The following is a 24,400-nucleotide window of genomic DNA, read 5'->3' as shown; positions in this document are numbered from 1 at the left end:
CTCGCTGCTGCATCCTGGATCAGTTGCAGAGGCTTGATAGTACGTGCCGGAAGACCCGCCAAGGGAGCATAACAGTAGCCCAGTCTGGAGAAAACAAAGAGCTTGGACAAGGAGTTGTGTGGCCTGCTCTGATCGGAAGGGTCTAATCTCCCGAACGTTGTATAAGGCAAATCTGCAGGACCGGGCCAGTGCAGCAATATGGCCTTTGAAACTTCACAAAACCTCAGGACGACGTGGCCAAGTGTTACATGAATATGAGAGGGATTCTATTACTGCCTTCATGCAGTGTTAGCCAGCATGAATGCAGAATTTTCACTTCATTGTATATGAAAGGATGGCACGGGTCTACACGCAATGTCGCTGGATGAGATTCAGGGAATTTACCTGGAACCTCACAGTTTTCCACAAAACATCATTTCACCTGCCCTGAAGAGGAGCTGTGGCCTTTTGCCCCCAGGAGACACAGGGAAACCCACACGGAAGGGGACAGAGAAACTCACTCTTTCTTTCTAAGCCACGGGTGTCAAACTCAGTCCCTGGAAGGCCGGATACCTGCAGAGTTTAGATTCAAGCCTGATTGAACACACCTCATCCAGCTAATCATGGCCTTCAGGCTCATTTGAAAACTACATGCCTTGTGTGTTTGAGAAGGGTTGGAAGAACACTCTACAGGGCTCGGGCCCTAAAGGAATTTAGTTTGATACCCCTGGTCTAAGCGCTCTCAGTGATCAGAAAAAAGCACCACTCTGCCCCGTGTGAGGCTCGAACTCACGACCTTCAGATTATGAGACTGACGCGCTGCCTAACTGCGCCAACGAGGCTTGTGGGCTAAAGGGCGCCCAAACAGAGAATAAGTAGCTTCTAGATCCGTGCATTCAGGTGTGGCTCCAACAGGCCATCCCTAGCCAACCAAGTGTGTCAGGATGGCCGAGCGGTCTAAGGCGCTGTGTTCAGGTCGCAGTCTCCCTGGAGGCGTGGGTTCGAATCCCACTTCTGACAGATCTATCCTTTGGCTGCAGACAGAGACTTCAGTCTTCTGCTACGTTGAGCCAGCAGGGCGTTAACTTTGACAAAACACAGCATTTGGCAAATGCTAGTATTCATTGGGCAGAAGTTGAAGACAAGGATGTGTTTTTAGACACTTTTTGAAAATGGTTAAAGCCTCCGCTGATTGAATTGAGATAGGCAAGCCGATCCACCAGCTGGGAACAGTCCAGGAAAAGGTCCTTGAGAGTGATTTTGTGCCTCTTTGGGATGGCACCACGAGGCGTCGTTCACTTGCAGAACGCAAGCATAGGTCTGAACCAGCGACTATAGGTATATTTCTGCAGAGCCAGTGGTTATCTTGTAGGCAAACATCAGTATCTTGAATCTGATGCGAACAGCTATTGGTAGCCAGTGCAAAATTATGAAGAGAGGTGTGACGTGGGCTTTCTTTGGCTCGTTGAAGACCACTCTCGCTGCTGCATCCTGGATCAGTTGCAGAGGCTTGATAGTACGTGCCGGAAGACCCGCCAAGGGAGCATAACAGTAGCCCAGTCTGGAGAAAACAAAGAGCTTGGACAAGGAGTTGTGTGGCCTGCTCTGATCGGAAGGGTCTAATCTCCCGAACGTTGTATAAGGCAAATCTGCAGGACCGGGCCAGTGCAGCAATATGGCCTTTGAAACTTCACAAAACCTCAGGACGACGTGGCCATGTGTTACATGAATATGAGAGGGATTCTATTACTGCCTTCATGCAGTGTTAGCCAGCATGAATGCGGAATTTTCACTTCATTGTATATGAAAGGATGGCACGGGTCTACACGCAATGTCGCTGGATGAGATTCAGGGAATTTACCTGGAACCTCACAGTTTTCCACAAAACCTCATTTCACCTGCCCTGAAGAGGAGCTGTGGCATTTTGCCCCCAGGAGACACAGGGAAACCCACACGGAAGGGGACAGAGAACCTCACTCTTTCTTTCTTAGCCACGGGTGTCAAACTCAGTCCCTTGCAGAAAGCAAGCATAGGTCTGAACCAGCGACTTTAGGTATATTGCTGCAGAGCCAGTGGTTATCTTGTAGGCAAACATCAGTATCTTGAATCTGATGCGAACAGCTATTGGTAGCCAGTGCAAAATTATGAAGAGAGGTGTGACGTGGGCTTTCTTTGGCTCACTTAATACCACTCTCGCTGCTTCATCCTGGATCAGTTGCAGAGGCTTGATAGCACGTGCCGGAAGACCCGCCAAGGGAGCATAACAGTAGCCCAGTCTGGAGAAAACAAAGAGCTTGGACAAGGAGTTGTGTGGCCTGCTCTGATCGGAAGGGTCTAATCTCCCGAACGTTGTATAAGGCAAATCTGCAGGACCGGGCCAGTGCAGCAATATGGCCTTTGAAACTTCACAAAACCTCAGGACGACGTGGCCAAGTGTTACATGAATATGAGAGGGATTCTATTACTGCCTTCATGCAGTGTTAGCCAGCATGAATGCAGAATTTTCACTTCATTGTATATGAAAGGATGGCACGGGTCTACACGCAATGTCGCTGGATGAGATTCAGGGAATTTACCTGGAACCTCACAGTTTTCCACAAAACATCATTTCACCTGCCCTGAAGAGGAGCTGTGGCCTTTTGCCCCCAGGAGACACAGGGAAACCCACACGGAAGGGGACAGAGAAACTCACTCTTTCTTTCTAAGCCACGGGTGTCAAACTCAGTCCCTGGAAGGCCGGATACCTGCAGAGTTTAGATTCAAGCCTGATTGAACACACCTGATCCAGCTAATCATGGCCTTCAGGCTCATTTGAAAACTACATGCCTTGTGTGTTTGAGAAGGGTTGGAAGAACACTCTACAGGGCTCGGGCCCTAAAGGAATTTAGTTTGATACCCCTGGTCTAAGCGCTCTCAGTGATCAGAAAAAAGCACCACTCTGCCCCGTGTGAGGCTCGAACTCACGACCTTCAGATTATGAGACTGACGCGCTGCCTAACTGCGCCAACGAGGCTTGTGGGCTAAAGGGCGCCCAAACAGAGAATAAGTAGATTCTAGATCCGTGCATTCAGGTGTGGCTCCAACAGGCCATCCCTAGCCAACCAAGTGTGTCAGGATGGCCGAGCGGTCTAAGGCGCTGTGTTCAGGTCGCAGTCTCCCTGGAGGCGTGGGTTCGAATCCTACTTCTGACAGATCTATCCTTTGGCTGCAGACAGAGACTTCAGTCTTCTGCTACGTTGAGCCAGCAGGGCGTTAACTTTGACAAAACACAGCATTTGGCAAATGCTAGTATTCATTGGGCAGGCGTTGAAGACAAGGATGAGTTTTTAGACTCTTTTTGAAAATGGTTAAAGCCTCCGCTGATTGAATTGAGATAGGCAAGCCGATCCAGCAGCTGGGAACAGTCCAGGAAAAGGTCCTTGAGAGTGATTTTGTGCCTCTTTGGGATGGCACCACGAGGCGTCGTTCACTTGCAGAACGCAAGCATAGGTCTGAACCAGCGACTTTGGGTATATTGCTGCAGAGCCAGTGGTTATCTTGTAGGCAAACATCAGTATCTTGAATCTGATGCGAACAGCTATTGGTAGCCAGTGCAAAATTATGAAGAGAGGTGTGACGTGGGCTTTCTTTGGCTCGTTGAAGACCACTCTCGCTGCTGCATCCTGGATCAGTTGCAGAGGCTTGATAGTACGTGCCGGAAGACCCGCCAAGGGAGCATAACAGTAGCCCAGTCTGGAGAAAACAAAGAGCTTGGACAAGGAGTTGTGTGGCCTGCTCTGATCGGAAGGGTCTAATCTCCCGAACGTTGTATAAGGCAAATCTGCAGGACCGGGCCAGTGCAGCAATATGGCCTTTGAAACTTCACAAAACCTCAGGACGACGTGGCCATGTGTTACATGAATATGAGAGGGATTCTATTACTGCCTTCATGCAGTGTTAGCCAGCATGAATGCGGAATTTTCACTTCATTGTATATGAAAGGATGGCACGGGTCTACACGCAATGTCGCTGGATGAGATTCAGGGAATTTACCTGGAACCTCACAGTTTTCCACAAAACCTCATTTCACCTGCCCTGAAGAGGAGCTGTGGCATTTTGCCCCCAGGAGACACAGGGAAACCCACACGGAAGGGGACAGAGAACCTCACTCTTTCTTTCTTAGCCACGGGTGTCAAACTCAGTCCCTGGAAGGCCGGAGACCTGCAGAGTTTAGATTCAAGCCTGATTGAACACACCTGATCCAACTAATCATGGCCTTCAGGCTCATTTGAAAACTACATGCCTTGTGTGTTTGAGAAGGGTTGGAACAACACTCTACAGGGCTCGGGCCCTAAAGGAATTTAGTTTGATACCCCTGGTCTAAGCGCTCTCAGTGATCAGAAAAAAAGCACCACTCTGCCCCGTGTGAGGCTCGAACTCACGACCTTCAGATTATGAGACTGACGCGCTGCCTAACTGCGCCAACGAGGCTTGTGGGATAAAGGGCGCCCAAACAGAGAATAAGTAGCTTCTAGATCCTTGCATTCAGGTGTGGCTCCAACAGGCCATCCCTAGCCAATCAAGGGTGTCAGGATGGCCGAGCGGTCTAAGGCGCTGTGGTTAGGTCGCAGTCTCCCCTGGAGGCGTGGGTTCGAATCCCACTTCTGACAGATCTATCCTTTGGCTGCAGACAGAGACTTCAGTCTTCTGCTACGTTGAGCCAGCAGGATGTTAACTTTGACAAAACACAGCATTTTGGCAAATGCTAGTATTCATTGGGCAGCCGTTGAAGACAAGGATGAGATTTTAGACACTTTTTGAAAATGGTTAAAGCCTCCGCTGATTGAATTGAGATAGGCAAGCCGATCCACCAGCTGGGAACAGTCCAGGAAAAGGTCCTTGAGAGTGATTTTGTGCCTCTTTGGGATGGCACCACGAGGCGTCGTTCACTTGCAGAACGCAAGCATAGGTCTGAACCAGCGACTTTAGGTATATTGCTGCAGAGCCAGTGGTTATCTTTTAGGCAAACATCAGTATCTTGAATCTGATGCGAACAGCTATTGGTAGCCAGTGCAAAATTATCAAGAAAGGTGTGACGTGGTCTTTCTTTGGCTCGTTTAAGACCACTCTCGCTGCTGCATCCTGGATCAGTTGCAGAGGCTTGATAGTACGTGCCGGAAGACCCGCCAAGGGAGCAAAACAGTAGCCCAGTCTGGAGAAAACAAAGAGCTTGGACAAGGAGTTGTGTGGCCTGCTCTGATCGGAAGGGTCTAATCTCCTGAACGTTGTATAAGGCAAATCTGCAGGACCGGGCCAGTGCAGCAATATGGCCTTTGAAACTTCACAAAACCTCAGGACGACGTGGCCAAGTGTTACATGAATATGAGAGGGATTCTATTACTGCCTTCATGCAGTGTTAGCCAGCATGAATGCAGAATTTTCACTTCATTGTATATGAAAGGATGGCACGGGTCTACACGCAATGTCGCTGGATGAGATTCAGGGAATTTACCTGGAACCTCACAGTTTTCCACAAAACATCATTTCACCTGCCCTGAAGAGGAGCTGTGGCCTTTTGCCCCCAGGAGACACAGGGAAACCCACACGGAAGGGGACAGAGAAACTCACTCTTTCTTTCTAAGCCACGGGTGTCAAACTCAGTCCCTGGAAGGCCGGATACCTGCAGAGTTTAGATTCAAGCCTGATTGAACACACCTCATCCAGCTAATCATGGCCTTCAGGCTCATTTGAAAACTACATGCCTTGTGTGTTTGAGAAGGGTTGGAAGAACACTCTACAGGGCTCGGGCCCTAAAGGAATTTAGTTTGATACCCCTGGTCTAAGCGCTCTCAGTGATCAGAAAAAAGCACCACTCTGCCCCGTGTGAGGCTCGAACTCACGACCTTCAGATTATGAGACTGACGCGCTGCCTAACTGCGCCAACGAGGCTTGTGGGCTAAAGGGCGCCCAAACAGAGAATAAGTAGCTTCTAGATCCGTGCATTCAGGTGTGGCTCCAACAGGCCATCCCTAGCCAACCAAGTGTGTCAGGATGGCCGAGCGGTCTAAGGCGCTGTGTTCAGGTCGCAGTCTCCCTGGAGGCGTGGGTTCGAATCCCACTTCTGACAGATCTATCCTTTGGCTGCAGACAGAGACTTCAGTCTTCTGCTACGTTGAGCCAGCAGGGCGTTAACTTTGACAAAACACAGCATTTGGCAAATGCTAGTATTCATTGGGCAGAAGTTGAAGACAAGGATGTGTTTTTAGACACTTTTTGAAAATGGTTAAAGCCTCCGCTGATTGAATTGAGATAGGCAAGCCGATCCACCAGCTGGGAACAGTCCAGGAAAAGGTCCTTGAGAGTGATTTTGTGCCTCTTTGGGATGGCACCACGAGGCGTCGTTCACTTGCAGAACGCAAGCATAGGTCTGAACCAGCGACTATAGGTATATTTCTGCAGAGCCAGTGGTTATCTTGTAGGCAAACATCAGTATCTTGAATCTGATGCGAACAGCTATTGGTAGCCAGTGCAAAATTATGAAGAGAGGTGTGACGTGGGCTTTCTTTGGCTCGTTGAAGACCACTCTCGCTGCTGCATCCTGGATCAGTTGCAGAGGCTTGATAGTACGTGCCGGAAGACCCGCCAAGGGAGCATAACAGTAGCCCAGTCTGGAGAAAACAAAGAGCTTGGACAAGGAGTTGTGTGGCCTGCTCTGATCGGAAGGGTCTAATCTCCCGAACGTTGTATAAGGCAAATCTGCAGGACCGGGCCAGTGCAGCAATATGGCCTTTGAAACTTCACAAAACCTCAGGACGACGTGGCCATGTGTTACATGAATATGAGAGGGATTCTATTACTGCCTTCATGCAGTGTTAGCCAGCATGAATGCGGAATTTTCACTTCATTGTATATGAAAGGATGGCACGGGTCTACACGCAATGTCGCTGGATGAGATTCAGGGAATTTACCTGGAACCTCACAGTTTTCCACAAAACCTCATTTCACCTGCCCTGAAGAGGAGCTGTGGCATTTTGCCCCCAGGAGACACAGGGAAACCCACACGGAAGGGGACAGAGAACCTCACTCTTTCTTTCTTAGCCACGGGTGTCAAACTCAGTCCCTTGCAGAAAGCAAGCATAGGTCTGAACCAGCGACTTTAGGTATATTGCTGCAGAGCCAGTGGTTATCTTGTAGGCAAACATCAGTATCTTGAATCTGATGCGAACAGCTATTGGTAGCCAGTGCAAAATTATGAAGAGAGGTGTGACGTGGGCTTTCTTTGGCTCACTTAATACCACTCTCGCTGCTTCATCCTGGATCAGTTGCAGAGGCTTGATAGCACGTGCCGGAAGACCCGCCAAGGGAGCATAACAGTAGCCCAGTCTGGAGAAAACAAAGAGCTTGGACAAGGAGTTGTGTGGCCTGCTCTGATCGGAAGGGTCTAATCTCCCGAACGTTGTATAAGGCAAATCTGCAGGACCGGGCCAGTGCAGCAATATGGCCTTTGAAACTTCACAAAACCTCAGGACGACGTGGCCAAGTGTTACATGAATATGAGAGGGATTCTATTACTGCCTTCATGCAGTGTTAGCCAGCATGAATGCAGAATTTTCACTTCATTGTATATGAAAGGATGGCACGGGTCTACACGCAATGTCGCTGGATGAGATTCAGGGAATTTACCTGGAACCTCACAGTTTTCCACAAAACATCATTTCACCTGCCCTGAAGAGGAGCTGTGGCCTTTTGCCCCCAGGAGACACAGGGAAACCCACACGGAAGGGGACAGAGAAACTCACTCTTTCTTTCTAAGCCACGGGTGTCAAACTCAGTCCCTGGAAGGCCGGATACCTGCAGAGTTTAGATTCAAGCCTGATTGAACACACCTGATCCAGCTAATCATGGCCTTCAGGCTCATTTGAAAACTACATGCCTTGTGTGTTTGAGAAGGGTTGGAAGAACACTCTACAGGGCTCGGGCCCTAAAGGAATTTAGTTTGATACCCCTGGTCTAAGCGCTCTCAGTGATCAGAAAAAAGCACCACTCTGCCCCGTGTGAGGCTCGAACTCACGACCTTCAGATTATGAGACTGACGCGCTGCCTAACTGCGCCAACGAGGCTTGTGGGCTAAAGGGCGCCCAAACAGAGAATAAGTAGATTCTAGATCCGTGCATTCAGGTGTGGCTCCAACAGGCCATCCCTAGCCAACCAAGTGTGTCAGGATGGCCGAGCGGTCTAAGGCGCTGTGTTCAGGTCGCAGTCTCCCTGGAGGCGTGGGTTCGAATCCTACTTCTGACAGATCTATCCTTTGGCTGCAGACAGAGACTTCAGTCTTCTGCTACGTTGAGCCAGCAGGGCGTTAACTTTGACAAAACACAGCATTTGGCAAATGCTAGTATTCATTGGGCAGGCGTTGAAGACAAGGATGAGTTTTTAGACTCTTTTTGAAAATGGTTAAAGCCTCCGCTGATTGAATTGAGATAGGCAAGCCGATCCAGCAGCTGGGAACAGTCCAGGAAAAGGTCCTTGAGAGTGATTTTGTGCCTCTTTGGGATGGCACCACGAGGCGTCGTTCACTTGCAGAACGCAAGCATAGGTCTGAACCAGCGACTTTGGGTATATTGCTGCAGAGCCAGTGGTTATCTTGTAGGCAAACATCAGTATCTTGAATCTGATGCGAACAGCTATTGGTAGCCAGTGCAAAATTATGAAGAGAGGTGTGACGTGGGCTTTCTTTGGCTCGTTGAAGACCACTCTCGCTGCTGCATCCTGGATCAGTTGCAGAGGCTTGATAGTACGTGCCGGAAGACCCGCCAAGGGAGCATAACAGTAGCCCAGTCTGGAGAAAACAAAGAGCTTGGACAAGGAGTTGTGTGGCCTGCTCTGATCGGAAGGGTCTAATCTCCCGAACGTTGTATAAGGCAAATCTGCAGGACCGGGCCAGTGCAGCAATATGGCCTTTGAAACTTCACAAAACCTCAGGACGACGTGGCCATGTGTTACATGAATATGAGAGGGATTCTATTACTGCCTTCATGCAGTGTTAGCCAGCATGAATGCGGAATTTTCACTTCATTGTATATGAAAGGATGGCACGGGTCTACACGCAATGTCGCTGGATGAGATTCAGGGAATTTACCTGGAACCTCACAGTTTTCCACAAAACCTCATTTCACCTGCCCTGAAGAGGAGCTGTGGCATTTTGCCCCCAGGAGACACAGGGAAACCCACACGGAAGGGGACAGAGAACCTCACTCTTTCTTTCTTAGCCACGGGTGTCAAACTCAGTCCCTGGAAGGCCGGAGACCTGCAGAGTTTAGATTCAAGCCTGATTGAACACACCTGATCCAACTAATCATGGCCTTCAGGCTCATTTGAAAACTACATGCCTTGTGTGTTTGAGAAGGGTTGGAACAACACTCTACAGGGCTCGGGCCCTAAAGGAATTTAGTTTGATACCCCTGGTCTAAGCGCTCTCAGTGATCAGAAAAAAAGCACCACTCTGCCCCGTGTGAGGCTCGAACTCACGACCTTCAGATTATGAGACTGACGCGCTGCCTAACTGCGCCAACGAGGCTTGTGGGATAAAGGGCGCCCAAACAGAGAATAAGTAGCTTCTAGATCCTTGCATTCAGGTGTGGCTCCAACAGGCCATCCCTAGCCAATCAAGGGTGTCAGGATGGCCGAGCGGTCTAAGGCGCTGTGGTTAGGTCGCAGTCTCCCCTGGAGGCGTGGGTTCGAATCCCACTTCTGACAGATCTATCCTTTGGCTGCAGACAGAGACTTCAGTCTTCTGCTACGTTGAGCCAGCAGGATGTTAACTTTGACAAAACACAGCATTTTGGCAAATGCTAGTATTCATTGGGCAGCCGTTGAAGACAAGGATGAGATTTTAGACACTTTTTGAAAATGGTTAAAGCCTCCGCTGATTGAATTGAGATAGGCAAGCCGATCCACCAGCTGGGAACAGTCCAGGAAAAGGTCCTTGAGAGTGATTTTGTGCCTCTTTGGGATGGCACCACGAGGCGTCGTTCACTTGCAGAACGCAAGCATAGGTCTGAACCAGCGACTTTAGGTATATTGCTGCAGAGCCAGTGGTTATCTTTTAGGCAAACATCAGTATCTTGAATCTGATGCGAACAGCTATTGGTAGCCAGTGCAAAATTATCAAGAAAGGTGTGACGTGGTCTTTCTTTGGCTCGTTTAAGACCACTCTCGCTGCTGCATCCTGGATCAGTTGCAGAGGCTTGATAGTACGTGCCGGAAGACCCGCCAAGGGAGCAAAACAGTAGCCCAGTCTGGAGAAAACAAAGAGCTTGGACAAGGAGTTGTGTGGCCTGCTCTGATCGGAAGGGTCTAATCTCCTGAACGTTGTATAAGGCAAATCTGCAGGACCGGGCCAGTGCAGCAATATGGCCTTTGAAACTTCACAAAACCTCAGGACGACGTGGCCAAGTGTTACATGAATATGAGAGGGATTCTATTACTGCCTTCATGCAGTGTTAGCCAGCATGAATGCAGAATTTTCACTTCATTGTATATGAAAGGATGGCACGGGTCTACACGCAATGTCGCTGGATGAGATTCAGGGAATTTACCTGGAACCTCACAGTTTTCCACAAAACATCATTTCACCTGCCCTGAAGAGGAGCTGTGGCCTTTTGCCCCCAGGAGACACAGGGAAACCCACACGGAAGGGGACAGAGAAACTCACTCTTTCTTTCTAAGCCACGGGTGTCAAACTCAGTCCCTGGAAGGCCGGATACCTGCAGAGTTTAGATTCAAGCCTGATTGAACACACCTCATCCAGCTAATCATGGCCTTCAGGCTCATTTGAAAACTACATGCCTTGTGTGTTTGAGAAGGGTTGGAAGAACACTCTACAGGGCTCGGGCCCTAAAGGAATTTAGTTTGATACCCCTGGTCTAAGCGCTCTCAGTGATCAGAAAAAAGCACCACTCTGCCCCGTGTGAGGCTCGAACTCACGACCTTCAGATTATGAGACTGACGCGCTGCCTAACTGCGCCAACGAGGCTTGTGGGCTAAAGGGCGCCCAAACAGAGAATAAGTAGCTTCTAGATCCGTGCATTCAGGTGTGGCTCCAACAGGCCATCCCTAGCCAACCAAGTGTGTCAGGATGGCCGAGCGGTCTAAGGCGCTGTGTTCAGGTCGCAGTCTCCCTGGAGGCGTGGGTTCGAATCCCACTTCTGACAGATCTATCCTTTGGCTGCAGACAGAGACTTCAGTCTTCTGCTACGTTGAGCCAGCAGGGCGTTAACTTTGACAAAACACAGCATTTGGCAAATGCTAGTATTCATTGGGCAGAAGTTGAAGACAAGGATGTGTTTTTAGACACTTTTTGAAAATGGTTAAAGCCTCCGCTGATTGAATTGAGATAGGCAAGCCGATCCACCAGCTGGGAACAGTCCAGGAAAAGGTCCTTGAGAGTGATTTTGTGCCTCTTTGGGATGGCACCACGAGGCGTCGTTCACTTGCAGAACGCAAGCATAGGTCTGAACCAGCGACTATAGGTATATTGCTGCAGAGCCAGTGGTTATCTTGTAGGCAAACATCAGTATCTTGAATCTGATGCGAACAGCTATTGGTAGCCAGTGCAAAATTATGAAGAGAGGTGTGACGTGGGCTTTCTTTGGCTCGTTGAAGACCACTCTCGCTGCTGCATCCTGGATCAGTTGCAGAGGCTTGATAGTACGTGCCGGAAGACCCGCCAAGGGAGCATAACAGTAGCCCAGTCTGGAGAAAACAAAGAGCTTGGACAAGGAGTTGTGTGGCCTGCTCTGATCGGAAGGGTCTAATCTCCCGAACGTTGTATAAGGCAAATCTGCAGGACCGGGCCAGTGCAGCAATATGGCCTTTGAAACTTCACAAAACCTCAGGACGACGTGGCCATGTGTTACATGAATATGAGAGGGATTCTATTACTGCCTTCATGCAGTGTTAGCCAGCATGAATGCGGAATTTTCACTTCATTGTATATGAAAGGATGGCACGGGTCTACACGCAATGTCGCTGGATGAGATTCAGGGAATTTACCTGGAACCTCACAGTTTTCCACAAAACCTCATTTCACCTGCCCTGAAGAGGAGCTGTGGCATTTTGCCCCCAGGAGACACAGTGAAACCCACACGGAAGGGGACAGAGAACCTCACTCTTTCTTTCTTAGCCACGGGTGTCAAACTCAGTCCCTTGCAGAAAGCAAGCATAGGTCTGAACCAGCGACTTTAGGTATATTGCTGCAGAGCCAGTGGTTATCTTGTAGGCAAACATCAGTATCTTGAATCTGATGCGAACAGCTATTGGTAGCCAGTGCAAAATTATGAAGAGAGGTGTGACGTGGGCTTTCTTTGGCTCACTTAATACCACTCTCGCTGCTTCATCCTGGATCAGTTGCAGAGGCTTGATAGCACGTGCCGGAAGACCCGCCAAGGGAGCATAACAGTAGCCCAGTCTGGAGAAAACAAAGAGCTTGGACAAGGAGTTGTGTGGCTGCTCTGATCGGAAGGGTCTAATCTTCCGAACTTTGTATAAGGCAAATCTGCAGGACCGGGCCAGTGCAGCAATATGGCCTTTGAAACTTCACAAAACCTCAGGAGGATGTGGCCATGTGTTACATGAATATGAGAGGGATGCTATTACTGCCTTCATTCAGTGTTAGTCAGCATGAATGCAGAATTTTCACTTCATTGTATATAAAAGGATGGCACGGGTCTACACGCAATGTCGCTGGATGAGATTCAGGGAATTTACCTGGAACCTCACAGTTTTCCACAAAACATCATTTCACCTGCCCTGAAGAGGAGCTGTGGCCTTTTGCCCCCAGGAGACACAGGGAAACCCACACGGAAGGGGACAGAGAACCTCACTCTTTCTTTCTAATCCACGGGTGTCAAACTCAGTCCCTGGAAGGCCGGAGACCTGCAGAGTTTAGATTCAAGCCTGATTGAACACACCTGATCCAACTAATCATGGCCTTCAGGCTCATTTGAAAACTACATGCCTTGTGTGTTTGAGAAGGGTTGGAACAACACTCTACAGGGCTCGGGCCCTAAAGGAATTTAGTTTGATACCCCTGGTCTAAGCGCTCTCAGTGATCAGAAAAAAAGCACCACTCTGCCCCGTGTGAGGCTCGAACTCACGACCTTCAGATTATGAGACTGACGCGCTGCCTAACTGCGCCAACGAGGCTTGTGGGATAAAGGGCGCCCAAACAGAGAATAAGTAGCTTCTAGATCCTTGCATTCAGGTGTGGCTCCAACAGGCCATCCCTAGCCAATCAAGGGTGTCAGGATGGCCGAGCGGTCTAAGGCGCTGTGGTCAGGTCGCAGTCTCCCCTGGAGGCGTGGGTTCGAATCCCACTTCTGACAGATCTATTCTTTGGCTGCAGACAGAGACTTCAGTCTTCTGCTACGTTGAGCCAGCAGGATGTTAACTTTGACAAAACACAGCATTTTGGCAAATGCTAGTATTCATTGGGCAGCCGTTGAAGACAAGGATGAGATTTTAGACACTTTTTGAAAATGGTTAAAGCCTCCGCTGATTGAATTGAGATAGGCAAGCCGATCCACCAGCTGGGAACAGTCCAGGAAAAGGTCCTTGAGAGTGATTTTGTGCCTCTTTGGGATGGCACCACGAGGCGTCGTTCACTTGCAGAACGCAAGCATAGGTCTGAACCAGCGACTTTAGGTATATTGCTGCAGAGCCAGTGGTTATCTTTTAGGCAAACATCAGTATCTTGAATCTGATGCGAACAGCTATTGGTAGCCAGTGCAAAATTATGAAGAAAGGTGTGACGTGGGCTTTCTTTGGCTCGTTTAAGACCACTCTCGCTGCTGCATCCTGGATCAGTTGCAGAGGCTTGATAGTACGTGCCGGAAGACCCGCCAAGGGAGCATAACAGTAGCCCAGTCTGGAGAAAACAAAGAGCTTGGACAAGGAGTTGTGTGGCCTGCTCTGATCGGAAGGGTCTAATCTTCCGAACTTTGTATAAGGCAAATCTGCAGGACCGGGCCAGTGCAGCAATATGGCCATTGAAACTTCACAAAACCTCAGGAGGATGTGGCCATGTGTTACATGAATATGAGAGGGATGCTATTACTGCCTTCATTCAGTGTTAGCCAGCATGAATGCAGTATTTTCACTTCATTGTGTACAAAAGGATGGCACGGGTCTACACGCAATGTCGCTGGATGAGATTCAGGGAATTTACCTGGAACCTCACAGTTTTCCACAAAACATCATTTCACCTTCCCTGAAGAGGAGCTGTGGCCTTTTGACCCCAGGAGACACAGGGAAACCCACACGGAAGGGGACAGAGAACCTCACTCTTTCTTTCTAAGCCACGGGTGTCAAACTCAGTCCCTGGAAGGCCGGAGACCTGCAGAGTTTAGATTCAAGCCTGATTGAACACACCTGATCCAACTAATCATGGCCTTCAGGCTCATTTGAAAACTACATGCCTTGTGTGTTTGAGAAGGGTTGGAAGAACACTCTACAGGGCTCGGGCCCTAAAGGAATTTAGTTTGATACCCCTGGTCTAAGCGCTCTCAGTGATCAGAAAAAAGCACCACTCTGCCCCGTGTGAGGCTCGAACTCACGACCTTCAGATTGTGAGACTGACGCGCTGCCTAACTGCGCCAACGAGGCTTGTGGGCTAAAGGGCGCCCAAACAGAGAATAAGTAGCTTCTAGATCCGTGCATTCAGGTGTGGCTCCAACAGGCCATCCCTAGCCAACCAAGTGTGTCAGGATGGCCGAGCGGTCTAAGGCGCTGCGTTCAGGTCGCAGTCTCCCCTGGAGGCGTGGGTTCGAATCCCACTTCTGACAGATCTATCCTTTGGCTGCAGACAGAGACTTCAGTCTTCTGCTACGTTGAGCCAGCAGGGCGTTAACTTTGACAAAACACAGCATTTGGCAAATGCTAGTATTCATTGGGCAGGCGTTGAAGACAAGGATGAGTTTTTAGACTCTTTTTGAAAATGGTTAAAGCCTCCGCTGATTGAATTGAGATAGGCAAGCCGATCCAGCAGCTGGGAACAGTCCAGGAAAAGGTCCTTGAGAGTGATTTTGTGCCTCTTTGGGATGGCACCACGAGGCGTCGTTCACTTGCAGAACGCAAGCATAGGTCTGAACCAGCGACTTTGGGTATATTGCTGCAGAGCCAGTGGTTATCTTGTAGGCAAACATCAGTATCTTGAATCTGATGCGAACAGCTATTGGTAGCCAGTGCAAAATTATGAAGAGAGGTGTGACGTGGGCTTTCTTTGGCTCGTTGAAGACCACTCTCGCTGCTGCATCCTGGATCAGTTGCAGAGGCTTGATAGTACGTGCCGGAAGACCCGCCAAGGGAGCATAACAGTAGCCCAGTCTGGAGAAAACAAAGAGCTTGGACAAGGAGTTGTGTGGCCTGCTCTGATCGGAAGGGTCTAATCTCCCGAACGTTGTATAAGGCAAATCTGCAGGACCGGGCCAGTGCAGCAATATGGCCTTTGAAACTTCACAAAACCTCAGGACGACGTGGCCATGTGTTACATGAATATGAGAGGGATTCTATTACTGCCTTCATGCAGTGTTAGCCAGCATGAATGCGGAATTTTCACTTCATTGTATATGAAAGGATGGCACGGGTCTACACGCAATGTCGCTGGATGAGATTCAGGGAATTTACCTGGAACCTCACAGTTTTCCACAAAACCTCATTTCACCTGCCCTGAAGAGGAGCTGTGGCATTTTGCCCCCAGGAGACACAGGGAAACCCACACGGAAGGGGACAGAGAACCTCACTCTTTCTTTCTTAGCCACGGGTGTCAAACTCAGTCCCTGGAAGGCCGGAGACCTGCAGAGTTTAGATTCAAGCCTGATTGAACACACCTGATCCAACTAATCATGGCCTTCAGGCTCATTTGAAAACTACATGCCTTGTGTGTTTGAGAAGGGTTGGAACAACACTCTACAGGGCTCGGGCCCTAAAGGAATTTAGTTTGATACCCCTGGTCTAAGCGCTCTCAGTGATCAGAAAAAAAGCACCACTCTGCCCCGTGTGAGGCTCGAACTCACGACCTTCAGATTATGAGACTGACGCGCTGCCTAACTGCGCCAACGAGGCTTGTGGGATAAAGGGCGCCCAAACAGAGAATAAGTAGCTTCTAGATCCTTGCATTCAGGTGTGGCTCCAACAGGCCACCCCTAGCCAATCAAGGGTGTCAGGATGGCCGAGCGGTCTAAGGCGCTGTGGTCAGGTCGCAGTCTCCCCTGGAGGCGTGGGTTCGAATCCCACTTCTGACAGATCTATCCTTTGGCTGCAGACAGAGACTTCAGTCTTCTGCTACGTTGAGCCAGCAGGATGTTAACTTTGACAAAACACAGCATTTTGGCAAATGCTAGTATTCATTGGGCAGCCGTTGAAGACAAGGATGAGATTTTAGACACTTTTTGAAAATGGTTAAAGCCTCCGCTGATTGAATTGAGATAGGCAAGCCGATCCACCAGCTGGGAACAGTCCAGGAAAAGGTCCTTGAGAGTGATTTTGTGCCTCTTTGGGATGGCACCACGAGGCGTCGTTCACTTGCAGAACGCAAGCATAGGTCTGAACCAGCGACTTTGGGTATATTGCTGCAGAGCCAGTGGTTATCTTGTAGGCAAACATCAGTATCTTGAATCTGATGCGAACAGCTATTGGTAGCCAGTGCAAAATTATGAAGAGAGGTGTGACGTGGGCTTTCTTTGGCTCGTTGAAGACCACTCTCGCTGCTGCATCCTGGATCAGTTGCAGAGGCTTGATAGTACGTGCCGGAAGACCCGCCAAGGGAGCATAACAGTAGCCCAGTCTGGAGAAAACAAAGAGCTTGGACAAGGAGTTGTGTGGCCTGCTCTGATCGGAAGGGTCTAATCTCCCGAACGTTGTATAAGGCAAATCTGCAGGACCGGGCCAGTGCAGCAATATGGCCTTTGAAACTTCACAAAACCTCAGGACGACGTGGCCATGTGTTACATGAATATGAGAGGGATTCTATTACTGCCTTCATGCAGTGTTAGCCAGCATGAATGCGGAATTTTCACTTCATTGTATATGAAAGGATGGCACGGGTCTACACGCAATGTCGCTGGATGAGATTCAGGGAATTTACCTGGAACCTCACAGTTTTCCACAAAACCTCATTTCACCTGCCCTGAAGAGGAGCTGTGGCATTTTGCCCCCAGGAGACACAGGGAAACCCACACGGAAGGGGACAGAGAACCTCACTCTTTCTTTCTAAGCCACGGGTGTCAAACTCAGTCCCTGGAAGGCCGGAGACCTGCAGAGTTTAGATTCAAGCCTGATTGAACACACCTGATCCAACTAATCATGGCCTTCAGGCTCATTTGAAAACTACATGCCTTGTGTGTTTGAGAAGGGTTGGAAGAACACTCTACAGGGCTCGGGCCCTAAAGGAATTTAGTTTGATACCCCTGGTCTAAGCGCTCTCAGTGATCAGAAAAAAGCACCACTCTGCCCCGTGTGAGGCTCGAACTCACGACCTTCAGATTGTGAGACTGACGCGCTGCCTAACTGCGCCAACGAGGCTTGGGGGCTAAAGGGCGCCCAAACAGAGAATAAGTAGCTTCTAGATCCGTGCATTCAGGTGTGGCTCCAACAGGCCATCCCTAGCCAACCAAGTGTGTCAGGATGGCCGAGCGGTCTAAGGCGCTGCGTTCAGGTCGCAGTCTCCCCTGGAGGTGTGGGTTCGAATCCCACTTCTGACAGATCTATCCTTTGGCTGCAGACAGAGACTTCAGTCTTCTGCTACGTTGAGCCAGCAGGATGTTAACTTTGACAAAACACAGCATTTGGCAAATGCTAGTATTCATTGGGCAGGCGTTGAAGACAAGGATGAGTTTTTAGACACTTTTTGAAAATGGTTAAAGCCTCCGCTGATTGAATTGAGATAGGCAAGCCGATCCACCAGCTGGGAACAGTCCAGGAAAAGGTCCTTGAGAGTGATTTTGTGCCTCTTTGGGATGGCACCACGAGGCGTCGTTCACTTGCAGAACGCAAGCATAGGTCTGAACCAGCGACTTTAGGTATATTGCTGCAGAGCCAGTGGTTATCTTTTAGGCAAACATCAGAATCTTGAAACTGATGCGAACAGCTATTGGTAGCCAGTGCAAAATTATGAAGAAAGGTGTGACGTGGGCTTTCTTTGGCTCGTTTAAGACCACTCTCGCTGCTGCATCCTGGATCAGTTGCAGAGGCTTGATAGTACGTGCCGGAAGACCCGCCAAGGGAGCATAACAGTAGCCCAGTCTGGAGAAAACAAAGAGCTTGGACAAGGAGTTGTGTGGCCTGCTCTGATCGGAAGGGTCTAATCTTCCGAACTTTGTATAAGGCAAATCTGCAGGACCGGGCCAGTGCAGCAATATGGCCATTGAAACTTCACAAAACCTCAGGACGACGTGGCCATGTGTTACATGAATATGAGAAGGATTGTATTACTGCCTTCATGCAGTGTTGGCCAGCATGAATGCAGAATTTTCACTTCATTGTATATGAAAGGACGGCACGGGTCTACACGCAATGTCGCTGGATGAGATTCAGGGAATTTACCTGGAAGCTCACAGTTTTCCACAAAACCTCATTTCACCTGCCCTGAAGAGGAGCTGTGGCATTTTGCCCCCAGGAGACACAGGGAAACCCACACGGAAGGGGACAGAGAACCTCACTCTTTCTTTCTTAGCCACGGGTGTCAAACTCAGTCCCTTGCAGAACGCAAGCATAGGTCTGAACCAGCGACTTTAGGTATATTGCTGCAGAGCCAGTGGTTATCTTGTAGGCAAACATCAGTATCTTGAATCTGATGCGAACAGCTATTGGTAGCCAGTGCAAAATTATGAAGAGAGGTGTGACGTGGGCTTTCTTTGGCTCGTTTAAGACCACTCTCGCTGCTGCATCCTGGATCAGTTGCAGAGGCTTGATAGTACGTGCCGGAAGACCCGCCAAGGGAGCATAACAGTAGCCCAGTCTGGAGAAAACAAAGAGCTTGGACAAGGAGTTGTGTGGCCTGTTCTGATCGGAAGGGTCTAATCTTCCGAACTTTGTATAAGGCAAATCTGCAGGACCGGGCCAGTGCAGCAATATGGCCTTTGAAACTTCACAAAACCTCAGGAGGATGTGGCCATGTGTTACATGAATATGAGAGGGATGCTATTACTGCCTTCATTCAGTGTTAGCCAGCATGAATGCAGAATTTTCACTTCATTGTATATAAAAGGATGGCACGGGTCTACACGCAATGTCGCTGGATGAGATTCAGGGAATTTACCTGGAACCTCACAGTTTTCCACAAAACATCATTTCACCTGCCCTGAAGAGGAGCTGTGGCCTTTTGCCCCCAGGAGACACAGGGAAACCCACACGGAAGGGGACAGAGACACTCACTCTTTCTTTCTAAGCCACGGGTGTCAAACTCAGTCCCTGGAAGGCCGGATACCTGCAGAGTTTAGATTCAAGCCTGATTGAACACACCTTATCCAGCTAATCATGGCCTTCAGGCTCATTTGAAAACTACATGCCTTGTGTGTTTGAGAAGGGTTGGAAGAACACTCTACAGGGCTCGGGCCCTAAAGGAATTTAGTTTGATACCCCTGGTCTAAGCGCTCTCAGTGATCAGAAAAAAGCACCACCCTGCCCCGTGTGAGGCTCGAACTCACGACCTTCAGATTATGAGACTGACGCGCTGCCTAACTGCGCCAACGAGGCTTGTGGGCTAAAGGGCGCCCAAACAGAGAATAAGTAGCTTCTAGATCCGTGCATTCAGGTGTGGCTCCAACAGGCCATCCCTAGCCAACCAAGTGTGTCAGGATGGCCGAGCGGTCTAAGGCGCTGCGTTCAGGTCGCAGTCTCCCCTGGAGGCGTGGGTTCGAATCCCACTTCTGACAGATCTATCCTTTGGCTGCAGACAGAGACTTCAGTCTTCTGCTACGTTGAGCCAGCAGGGCGTTAACTTTGACAAAACACAGCATTTGGCAAATGCTAGTATTCATTGGGCAGAAGTTGAAGACAAGGATGTGTTTTTAGACACTTTTTGAAAATGGTTAAAGCCTCCGCTGATTGAATTGAGATAGGCAAGCCGATCCACCAGCTGGGAACAGTCCAGGAAAAGGTCCTTGAGAGTGATTTTGTGCCTCTTTGGGATGGCACCACGAGGCGTCGTTCACTTGCAGAACGCAAGCATAGGTCTGAACCAGCGACTATAGGTATATTGCTGCAGAGCCAGTGGTTATCTTGTAGGCAAACATCAGTATCTTGAATCTGATGCGAACAGCTATTGGTAGCCAGTGCAAAATTATGAAGAGAGGTGTGACGTGGGCTTTCTTTGGCTCGTTGAAGACCACTCTCGCTGCTGCATCCTGGATCAGTTGCAGAGGCTTGATAGTACGTGCCGGAAGACCCGCCAAGGGAGCATAACAGTAGCCCAGTCTGGAGAAAACAAAGAGCTTGGACAAGGAGTTGTGTGGCCTGCTCTGATCGGAAGGGTCTAATCTCCCGAACGTTGTATAAGGCAAATCTGCAGGACCGGGCCAGTGCAGCAATATGGCCTTTGAAACTTCACAAAACCTCAGGACGACGTGGCCATGTGTTACATGAATATGAGAGGGATTCTATTACTGCCTTCATGCAGTGTTAGCCAGCATGAATGCGGAATTTTCACTTCATTGTATATGAAAGGATGGCACGGGTCTACACGCAATGTCGCTGGATGAGATTCAGGGAATTTACCTGGAACCTCACAGTTTTCCACAAAACCTCATTTCACCTGCCCTGAAGAGGAGCTGTGGCATTTTGCCCCCAGGAGACACAGGGAAACCCACACGGAAGGGGACAGAGAACCTCACTCTTTCTTTCTTAGCCACGGGTGTCAAACTCAGTCCCTTGCAGAAAGCAAGCATAGGTCTGAACCAGCGACTTTAGGTATATTGCTGCAGAGCCAGTGGTTATCTTGTAGGCAAACATCAGTATCTTGAATCTGATGCGAACAGCTATTGGTAGCCAGTGCAAAATTATGAAGAGAGGTGTGACGTGGGCTTTCTTTGGCTCACTTAATACCACTCTCGCTGCTTCATCCTGGATCAGTTGCAGAGGCTTGATAGCACGTGCCGGAAGACCCGCCAAGGGAGCATAACAGTAGCCCAGTCTGGAGAAAACAAAGAGCTTGGACAAGGAGTTGTGTGGCTGCTCTGATCGGAAGGGTCTAATCTTCCGAACTTTGTATAAGGCAAATCTGCAGGACCGGGCCAGTGCAGCAATATGGCCTTTGAAACTTCACAAAACCTCAGGAGGATGTGGCCATGTGTTACATGAATATGAGAGGGATGCTATTACTGCCTTCATTCAGTGTTAACCAGCATGAATGCAGAATTTTCACTTCATTGTATATGAAAGGATGGCACGGGTCTACACGCAATGTCGCTGGATGAGATTCAGGGAATTTACCTGGAACCTCACAGTTTTCCACAAAACATCATTTCACCTGCCCTGAAGAGGAGCTGTGGCCTTTTGCCCCCAGGAGACACAGGGAAACCCACACGGAAGGGGACAGAGAACCTCACTCTTTCTTTCTAAGCCACGGGTGTCAAACTCAGTCCCTGGAAGGCCGGAGACCTGCAGAGTTTAGATTCAAGCCTGATTGAACACACCTGATCCAACTAATCATGGCCTTCAGGCTCATTTGAAAACTACATGCCTTGTGTGTTTGAGAAGGGTTGGAACAACACTCTACAGGGCTCGGGCCCTAAAGGAATTTAGTTTGATAGCCCTGGTCTAAGCGCTCTCAGTGATCAGAAAAAAGCACCACTCTGCCCCGTGTGAGGCTCGAACTCACGACCTTCAGATTATGAGACTGACGCGCTGCCTAACTGTGCCAACGACGTTTGTGGGCTAAAGGGCGCCCAAACAGAGAATAAGTAGCTTCTAGATCCGTGCATTCAGGTGTGGCTCCAACAGGCCATCCCTAGCCAACCAAGTGTGTCAGGATGGCCGAGCGGTCTAAGGCGTTGCGTTCAGGTCGCAGTCTCCCCTGGAGGCGTGGGTTCGAATCCCACTTCTGACAGATCTATCCTTTGGCTGCAGACAGAGACTTAGGTCTTCTGCTACGTTGAGCCAGCAGGGCGTTAACTTTGACAAAACACAGCATTTGGCAAATGCTAGTATTCATTGGGCAGGCGTTGAAGACAAGGATGAGTTTTTAGACACTTTTTGAAAATGGTTAAAGCCTCCGCTGATTGAATTGAGATAGGCAAGCCGATCCACCAGCTGGGAACAGTCCAGGAAAAGGTCCTTGTGAGTGATTTTGTGCCTCTTTGGGATAGCATCACGAGGCGTCGTTCACTTGCAGAACGCAAGCATAGGTCTGAACCAGCGACTTTAGGTATATTGCTGCAGAGCCAGTGGTTATCTTGTAGGCAAACATCAGTATCTTGAATCTGATGGGAACAGCTATTGGTAGCCAGTGCAAAATTATGAAGAGAGGTGTGACGTGGGCTTTCTTTGGCTCGTTGAAGACCACTCTCGCTGCTGCATCCTGGATCAGTTGCAGAGGCTTGATAGTACGTGCCGGAAGACCCACCAAGGGAGCATAACAATAGCCCAGTCTGGAGAAAACAAAGAGCTTGGACAAGGAGTTGTGTGGCCTGCTCTGATCGGAAGGGTCTAATCTCCCGAACGTTGTATAAGGGAAATCTGCAGGACCGACCAGTGCAGCAATATGGCCTTTGAAACTTCACAAAACCTCAGGACGACGTGGCCATGTGTTACATGAATATGAGAGGGATTCTATTTCTGCCTTCATGCAGTGTTAGCCAGCATGAATGCAGAATTTTCACTTCATTGTATATGAAAGGATGGCACGGGTCTACACGCAATGTCGCTGGATTAGATTCAGGGAATTTACCTGGCACCTCACAGTTTTCCACAAAACCTCATTTCACCTGCCCTGAAGAGGAGCTGTGGCATTTTGCCCCCAGGAGACACAGGGAAACCCACACGGAAGGGGACAGAGAACCTCACTCTTTCTTTCTTAGCCACGGGTGTCAAACTCAGTCCCTGGAACGACGAGGTGTTGTTCACTTGCAGAACGCAAGCATAGGTCTGAACCAGCGACTTTAGGTATATTGCTGCAGAGCCAGTGGTTATCTTGTAGGCAAACATCAGTATCTTGAATCTGATGCGAACAGCTATTGGTGGCCAGTGCAAAATTATGAAGAGAGGTGTGACGTGGGCTTTCTTTGGCTCGTTTAAGACCACTCTCGCTGCTGCATCCTGGATCAGTTGCAGAGGCTTGATAGTACGTGCCGGAAGACCCGCCAAGGGAGCATAACAGTAGCCCAGTCTGGAGAAAACAAAGAGCTTGGACAAGGAGTTGTGTGGCCTGCTCTGATCGGAAGGGTCTAATCTTCCGAACTTTGTATAAGGCAAATCTGCAGGACCGGGCCAGTGCAGCAATATGGCCTTTGAAACTTCACAAAACCTCAGGAGGATGTGGCCATGTGTTACATGAATATGAGAGGGATGCTATTACTGCCTTCATTCAGTGTTAGCCAGCATGAATGCAGAATTTTCACTTCATTGTATATAAAAGGATGGCACGGGTCTACACGCAATGTCGCTGGATGAGATTCAGGCAATTTACCTGGAACCTCACAGTTTTCCACAAAACATCATTTCACCTGCCCTGAAGAGGAGCTGTGGCCTTTTGCCCCCAGGAGACACAGGGAAACCCACACGGAAGGGGACAGAGAACCTCACTCTTTCTTTCTAATCCACGGGTGTCAAACTCAGTCCCTTGAAGGCCGGAGACCTGCAGAATTTAGATTCAAGCCTTATTGAACACACCTGATCCAACTAATCATGGCCTTCAGGCTCATTTGAAAACTACATGCCTTGTGTGTTTGAGAAGGGTTGGAACAACACTCTACAGGGCTCGGGCCCTAAAGGAATTTAGTTTGATACCCCTGGTCTAAGCGCTCTCAGTGATCAGAAAAAAAGCACCACTCTGCCCCGTGTGAGGCTCAAACTCACGACCTTCAGATTGTGAGACTGACGCGCTGCCTAACTGCGCCAACGAGGCTTGTGGGATAAAGGTCGCCCAAACAGAGAATAAGTAGCTTCTAGATCCTTGCATTCAGGTGTGGCTCCAACAGGCCATCTCTATCCAATCAAGGGTGTCAGGATGGCCGAGCAATCTAAGGCGCTGCTTTCAGGTCGCAGTCTCCCCTGGAGGCGTGGGATCGAATCCCACTTCTGACAGATCTGTCCTTTGGCTGCAGACAGAGACTTAGGTCTTCTGCTACGTTGAGCCAGCAGGATGTTAACTTTGACAAATCACAGCATTTGGCAAATGCTAGTATTCATTGGGCAGGCGTTGAAGACAAGGATGAGGTTTTAGACACTT

The 24,400-nt window shown here is 49.3% G+C and overlaps 27 non-coding genes across 27 annotated transcripts; 13 read left to right on the top strand and 14 right to left on the bottom strand.

Moving 5' to 3' along the window:
- Positions 1-747: 747 nt before the first annotated feature.
- Positions 748-821, bottom strand: trnam-cau (transfer RNA methionine (anticodon CAU)). The gene has a single exon. It is a non-coding gene; the product is annotated as a tRNA-Met (tRNA).
- Positions 822-917: 96 nt separating this feature from the next.
- trnal-cag (transfer RNA leucine (anticodon CAG)) lies at positions 918-999 on the top strand. The gene has a single exon. It is a non-coding gene; the product is annotated as a tRNA-Leu (tRNA).
- A 1,919-nt stretch (positions 1,000-2,918) lies between these two features.
- trnam-cau (transfer RNA methionine (anticodon CAU)) lies at positions 2,919-2,992 on the bottom strand. The gene has a single exon. It is a non-coding gene; the product is annotated as a tRNA-Met (tRNA).
- A 96-nt stretch (positions 2,993-3,088) lies between these two features.
- Positions 3,089-3,170, top strand: trnal-cag (transfer RNA leucine (anticodon CAG)). Its single transcript has one exon. It is a non-coding gene; the product is annotated as a tRNA-Leu (tRNA).
- A 1,205-nt stretch (positions 3,171-4,375) lies between these two features.
- Positions 4,376-4,449, bottom strand: trnam-cau (transfer RNA methionine (anticodon CAU)). The gene has a single exon. It is a non-coding gene; the product is annotated as a tRNA-Met (tRNA).
- Positions 4,450-4,545: 96 nt separating this feature from the next.
- Positions 4,546-4,628, top strand: trnal-uag (transfer RNA leucine (anticodon UAG)). Its single transcript has one exon. It is a non-coding gene; the product is annotated as a tRNA-Leu (tRNA).
- Positions 4,629-5,833: 1,205 nt separating this feature from the next.
- Positions 5,834-5,907, bottom strand: trnam-cau (transfer RNA methionine (anticodon CAU)). Its single transcript has one exon. It is a non-coding gene; the product is annotated as a tRNA-Met (tRNA).
- Positions 5,908-6,003: 96 nt separating this feature from the next.
- trnal-cag (transfer RNA leucine (anticodon CAG)) lies at positions 6,004-6,085 on the top strand. The gene has a single exon. It is a non-coding gene; the product is annotated as a tRNA-Leu (tRNA).
- Positions 6,086-8,004: 1,919 nt separating this feature from the next.
- trnam-cau (transfer RNA methionine (anticodon CAU)) lies at positions 8,005-8,078 on the bottom strand. The gene has a single exon. It is a non-coding gene; the product is annotated as a tRNA-Met (tRNA).
- Positions 8,079-8,174: 96 nt separating this feature from the next.
- Positions 8,175-8,256, top strand: trnal-cag (transfer RNA leucine (anticodon CAG)). The gene has a single exon. It is a non-coding gene; the product is annotated as a tRNA-Leu (tRNA).
- A 1,205-nt stretch (positions 8,257-9,461) lies between these two features.
- On the bottom strand, positions 9,462-9,535 carry trnam-cau (transfer RNA methionine (anticodon CAU)). The gene has a single exon. It is a non-coding gene; the product is annotated as a tRNA-Met (tRNA).
- A 96-nt stretch (positions 9,536-9,631) lies between these two features.
- Positions 9,632-9,714, top strand: trnal-uag (transfer RNA leucine (anticodon UAG)). Its single transcript has one exon. It is a non-coding gene; the product is annotated as a tRNA-Leu (tRNA).
- Positions 9,715-10,919: 1,205 nt separating this feature from the next.
- trnam-cau (transfer RNA methionine (anticodon CAU)) lies at positions 10,920-10,993 on the bottom strand. Its single transcript has one exon. It is a non-coding gene; the product is annotated as a tRNA-Met (tRNA).
- A 96-nt stretch (positions 10,994-11,089) lies between these two features.
- Positions 11,090-11,171, top strand: trnal-cag (transfer RNA leucine (anticodon CAG)). Its single transcript has one exon. It is a non-coding gene; the product is annotated as a tRNA-Leu (tRNA).
- Positions 11,172-13,090: 1,919 nt separating this feature from the next.
- Positions 13,091-13,164, bottom strand: trnam-cau (transfer RNA methionine (anticodon CAU)). Its single transcript has one exon. It is a non-coding gene; the product is annotated as a tRNA-Met (tRNA).
- Positions 13,165-13,260: 96 nt separating this feature from the next.
- On the top strand, positions 13,261-13,343 carry trnal-cag (transfer RNA leucine (anticodon CAG)). Its single transcript has one exon. It is a non-coding gene; the product is annotated as a tRNA-Leu (tRNA).
- A 1,205-nt stretch (positions 13,344-14,548) lies between these two features.
- Positions 14,549-14,622, bottom strand: trnav-cac (transfer RNA valine (anticodon CAC)). Its single transcript has one exon. It is a non-coding gene; the product is annotated as a tRNA-Val (tRNA).
- Positions 14,623-14,718: 96 nt separating this feature from the next.
- On the top strand, positions 14,719-14,801 carry trnal-cag (transfer RNA leucine (anticodon CAG)). The gene has a single exon. It is a non-coding gene; the product is annotated as a tRNA-Leu (tRNA).
- A 1,205-nt stretch (positions 14,802-16,006) lies between these two features.
- trnam-cau (transfer RNA methionine (anticodon CAU)) lies at positions 16,007-16,080 on the bottom strand. Its single transcript has one exon. It is a non-coding gene; the product is annotated as a tRNA-Met (tRNA).
- Positions 16,081-16,176: 96 nt separating this feature from the next.
- trnal-cag (transfer RNA leucine (anticodon CAG)) lies at positions 16,177-16,259 on the top strand. The gene has a single exon. It is a non-coding gene; the product is annotated as a tRNA-Leu (tRNA).
- A 1,205-nt stretch (positions 16,260-17,464) lies between these two features.
- On the bottom strand, positions 17,465-17,538 carry trnav-cac (transfer RNA valine (anticodon CAC)). Its single transcript has one exon. It is a non-coding gene; the product is annotated as a tRNA-Val (tRNA).
- A 96-nt stretch (positions 17,539-17,634) lies between these two features.
- trnal-cag (transfer RNA leucine (anticodon CAG)) lies at positions 17,635-17,717 on the top strand. Its single transcript has one exon. It is a non-coding gene; the product is annotated as a tRNA-Leu (tRNA).
- Positions 17,718-19,636: 1,919 nt separating this feature from the next.
- trnam-cau (transfer RNA methionine (anticodon CAU)) lies at positions 19,637-19,710 on the bottom strand. The gene has a single exon. It is a non-coding gene; the product is annotated as a tRNA-Met (tRNA).
- A 96-nt stretch (positions 19,711-19,806) lies between these two features.
- trnal-cag (transfer RNA leucine (anticodon CAG)) lies at positions 19,807-19,889 on the top strand. Its single transcript has one exon. It is a non-coding gene; the product is annotated as a tRNA-Leu (tRNA).
- Positions 19,890-21,807: 1,918 nt separating this feature from the next.
- trnam-cau (transfer RNA methionine (anticodon CAU)) lies at positions 21,808-21,889 on the bottom strand. Its single transcript has one exon. It is a non-coding gene; the product is annotated as a tRNA-Met (tRNA).
- Positions 21,890-21,977: 88 nt separating this feature from the next.
- On the top strand, positions 21,978-22,060 carry trnal-cag (transfer RNA leucine (anticodon CAG)). The gene has a single exon. It is a non-coding gene; the product is annotated as a tRNA-Leu (tRNA).
- Positions 22,061-24,002: 1,942 nt separating this feature from the next.
- trnav-cac (transfer RNA valine (anticodon CAC)) lies at positions 24,003-24,076 on the bottom strand. Its single transcript has one exon. It is a non-coding gene; the product is annotated as a tRNA-Val (tRNA).
- Between the last annotated feature and the right edge of the window lie 324 nt (positions 24,077-24,400).

This window comes from Carassius carassius, chromosome 22 (genome assembly GCF_963082965.1).
Source record: "Carassius carassius chromosome 22, fCarCar2.1, whole genome shotgun sequence".
NCBI lineage: Eukaryota > Metazoa > Chordata > Actinopteri > Cypriniformes > Cyprinidae > Carassius > Carassius carassius.
This window is presented reverse-complemented; position numbering and strand designations above follow the sequence as displayed.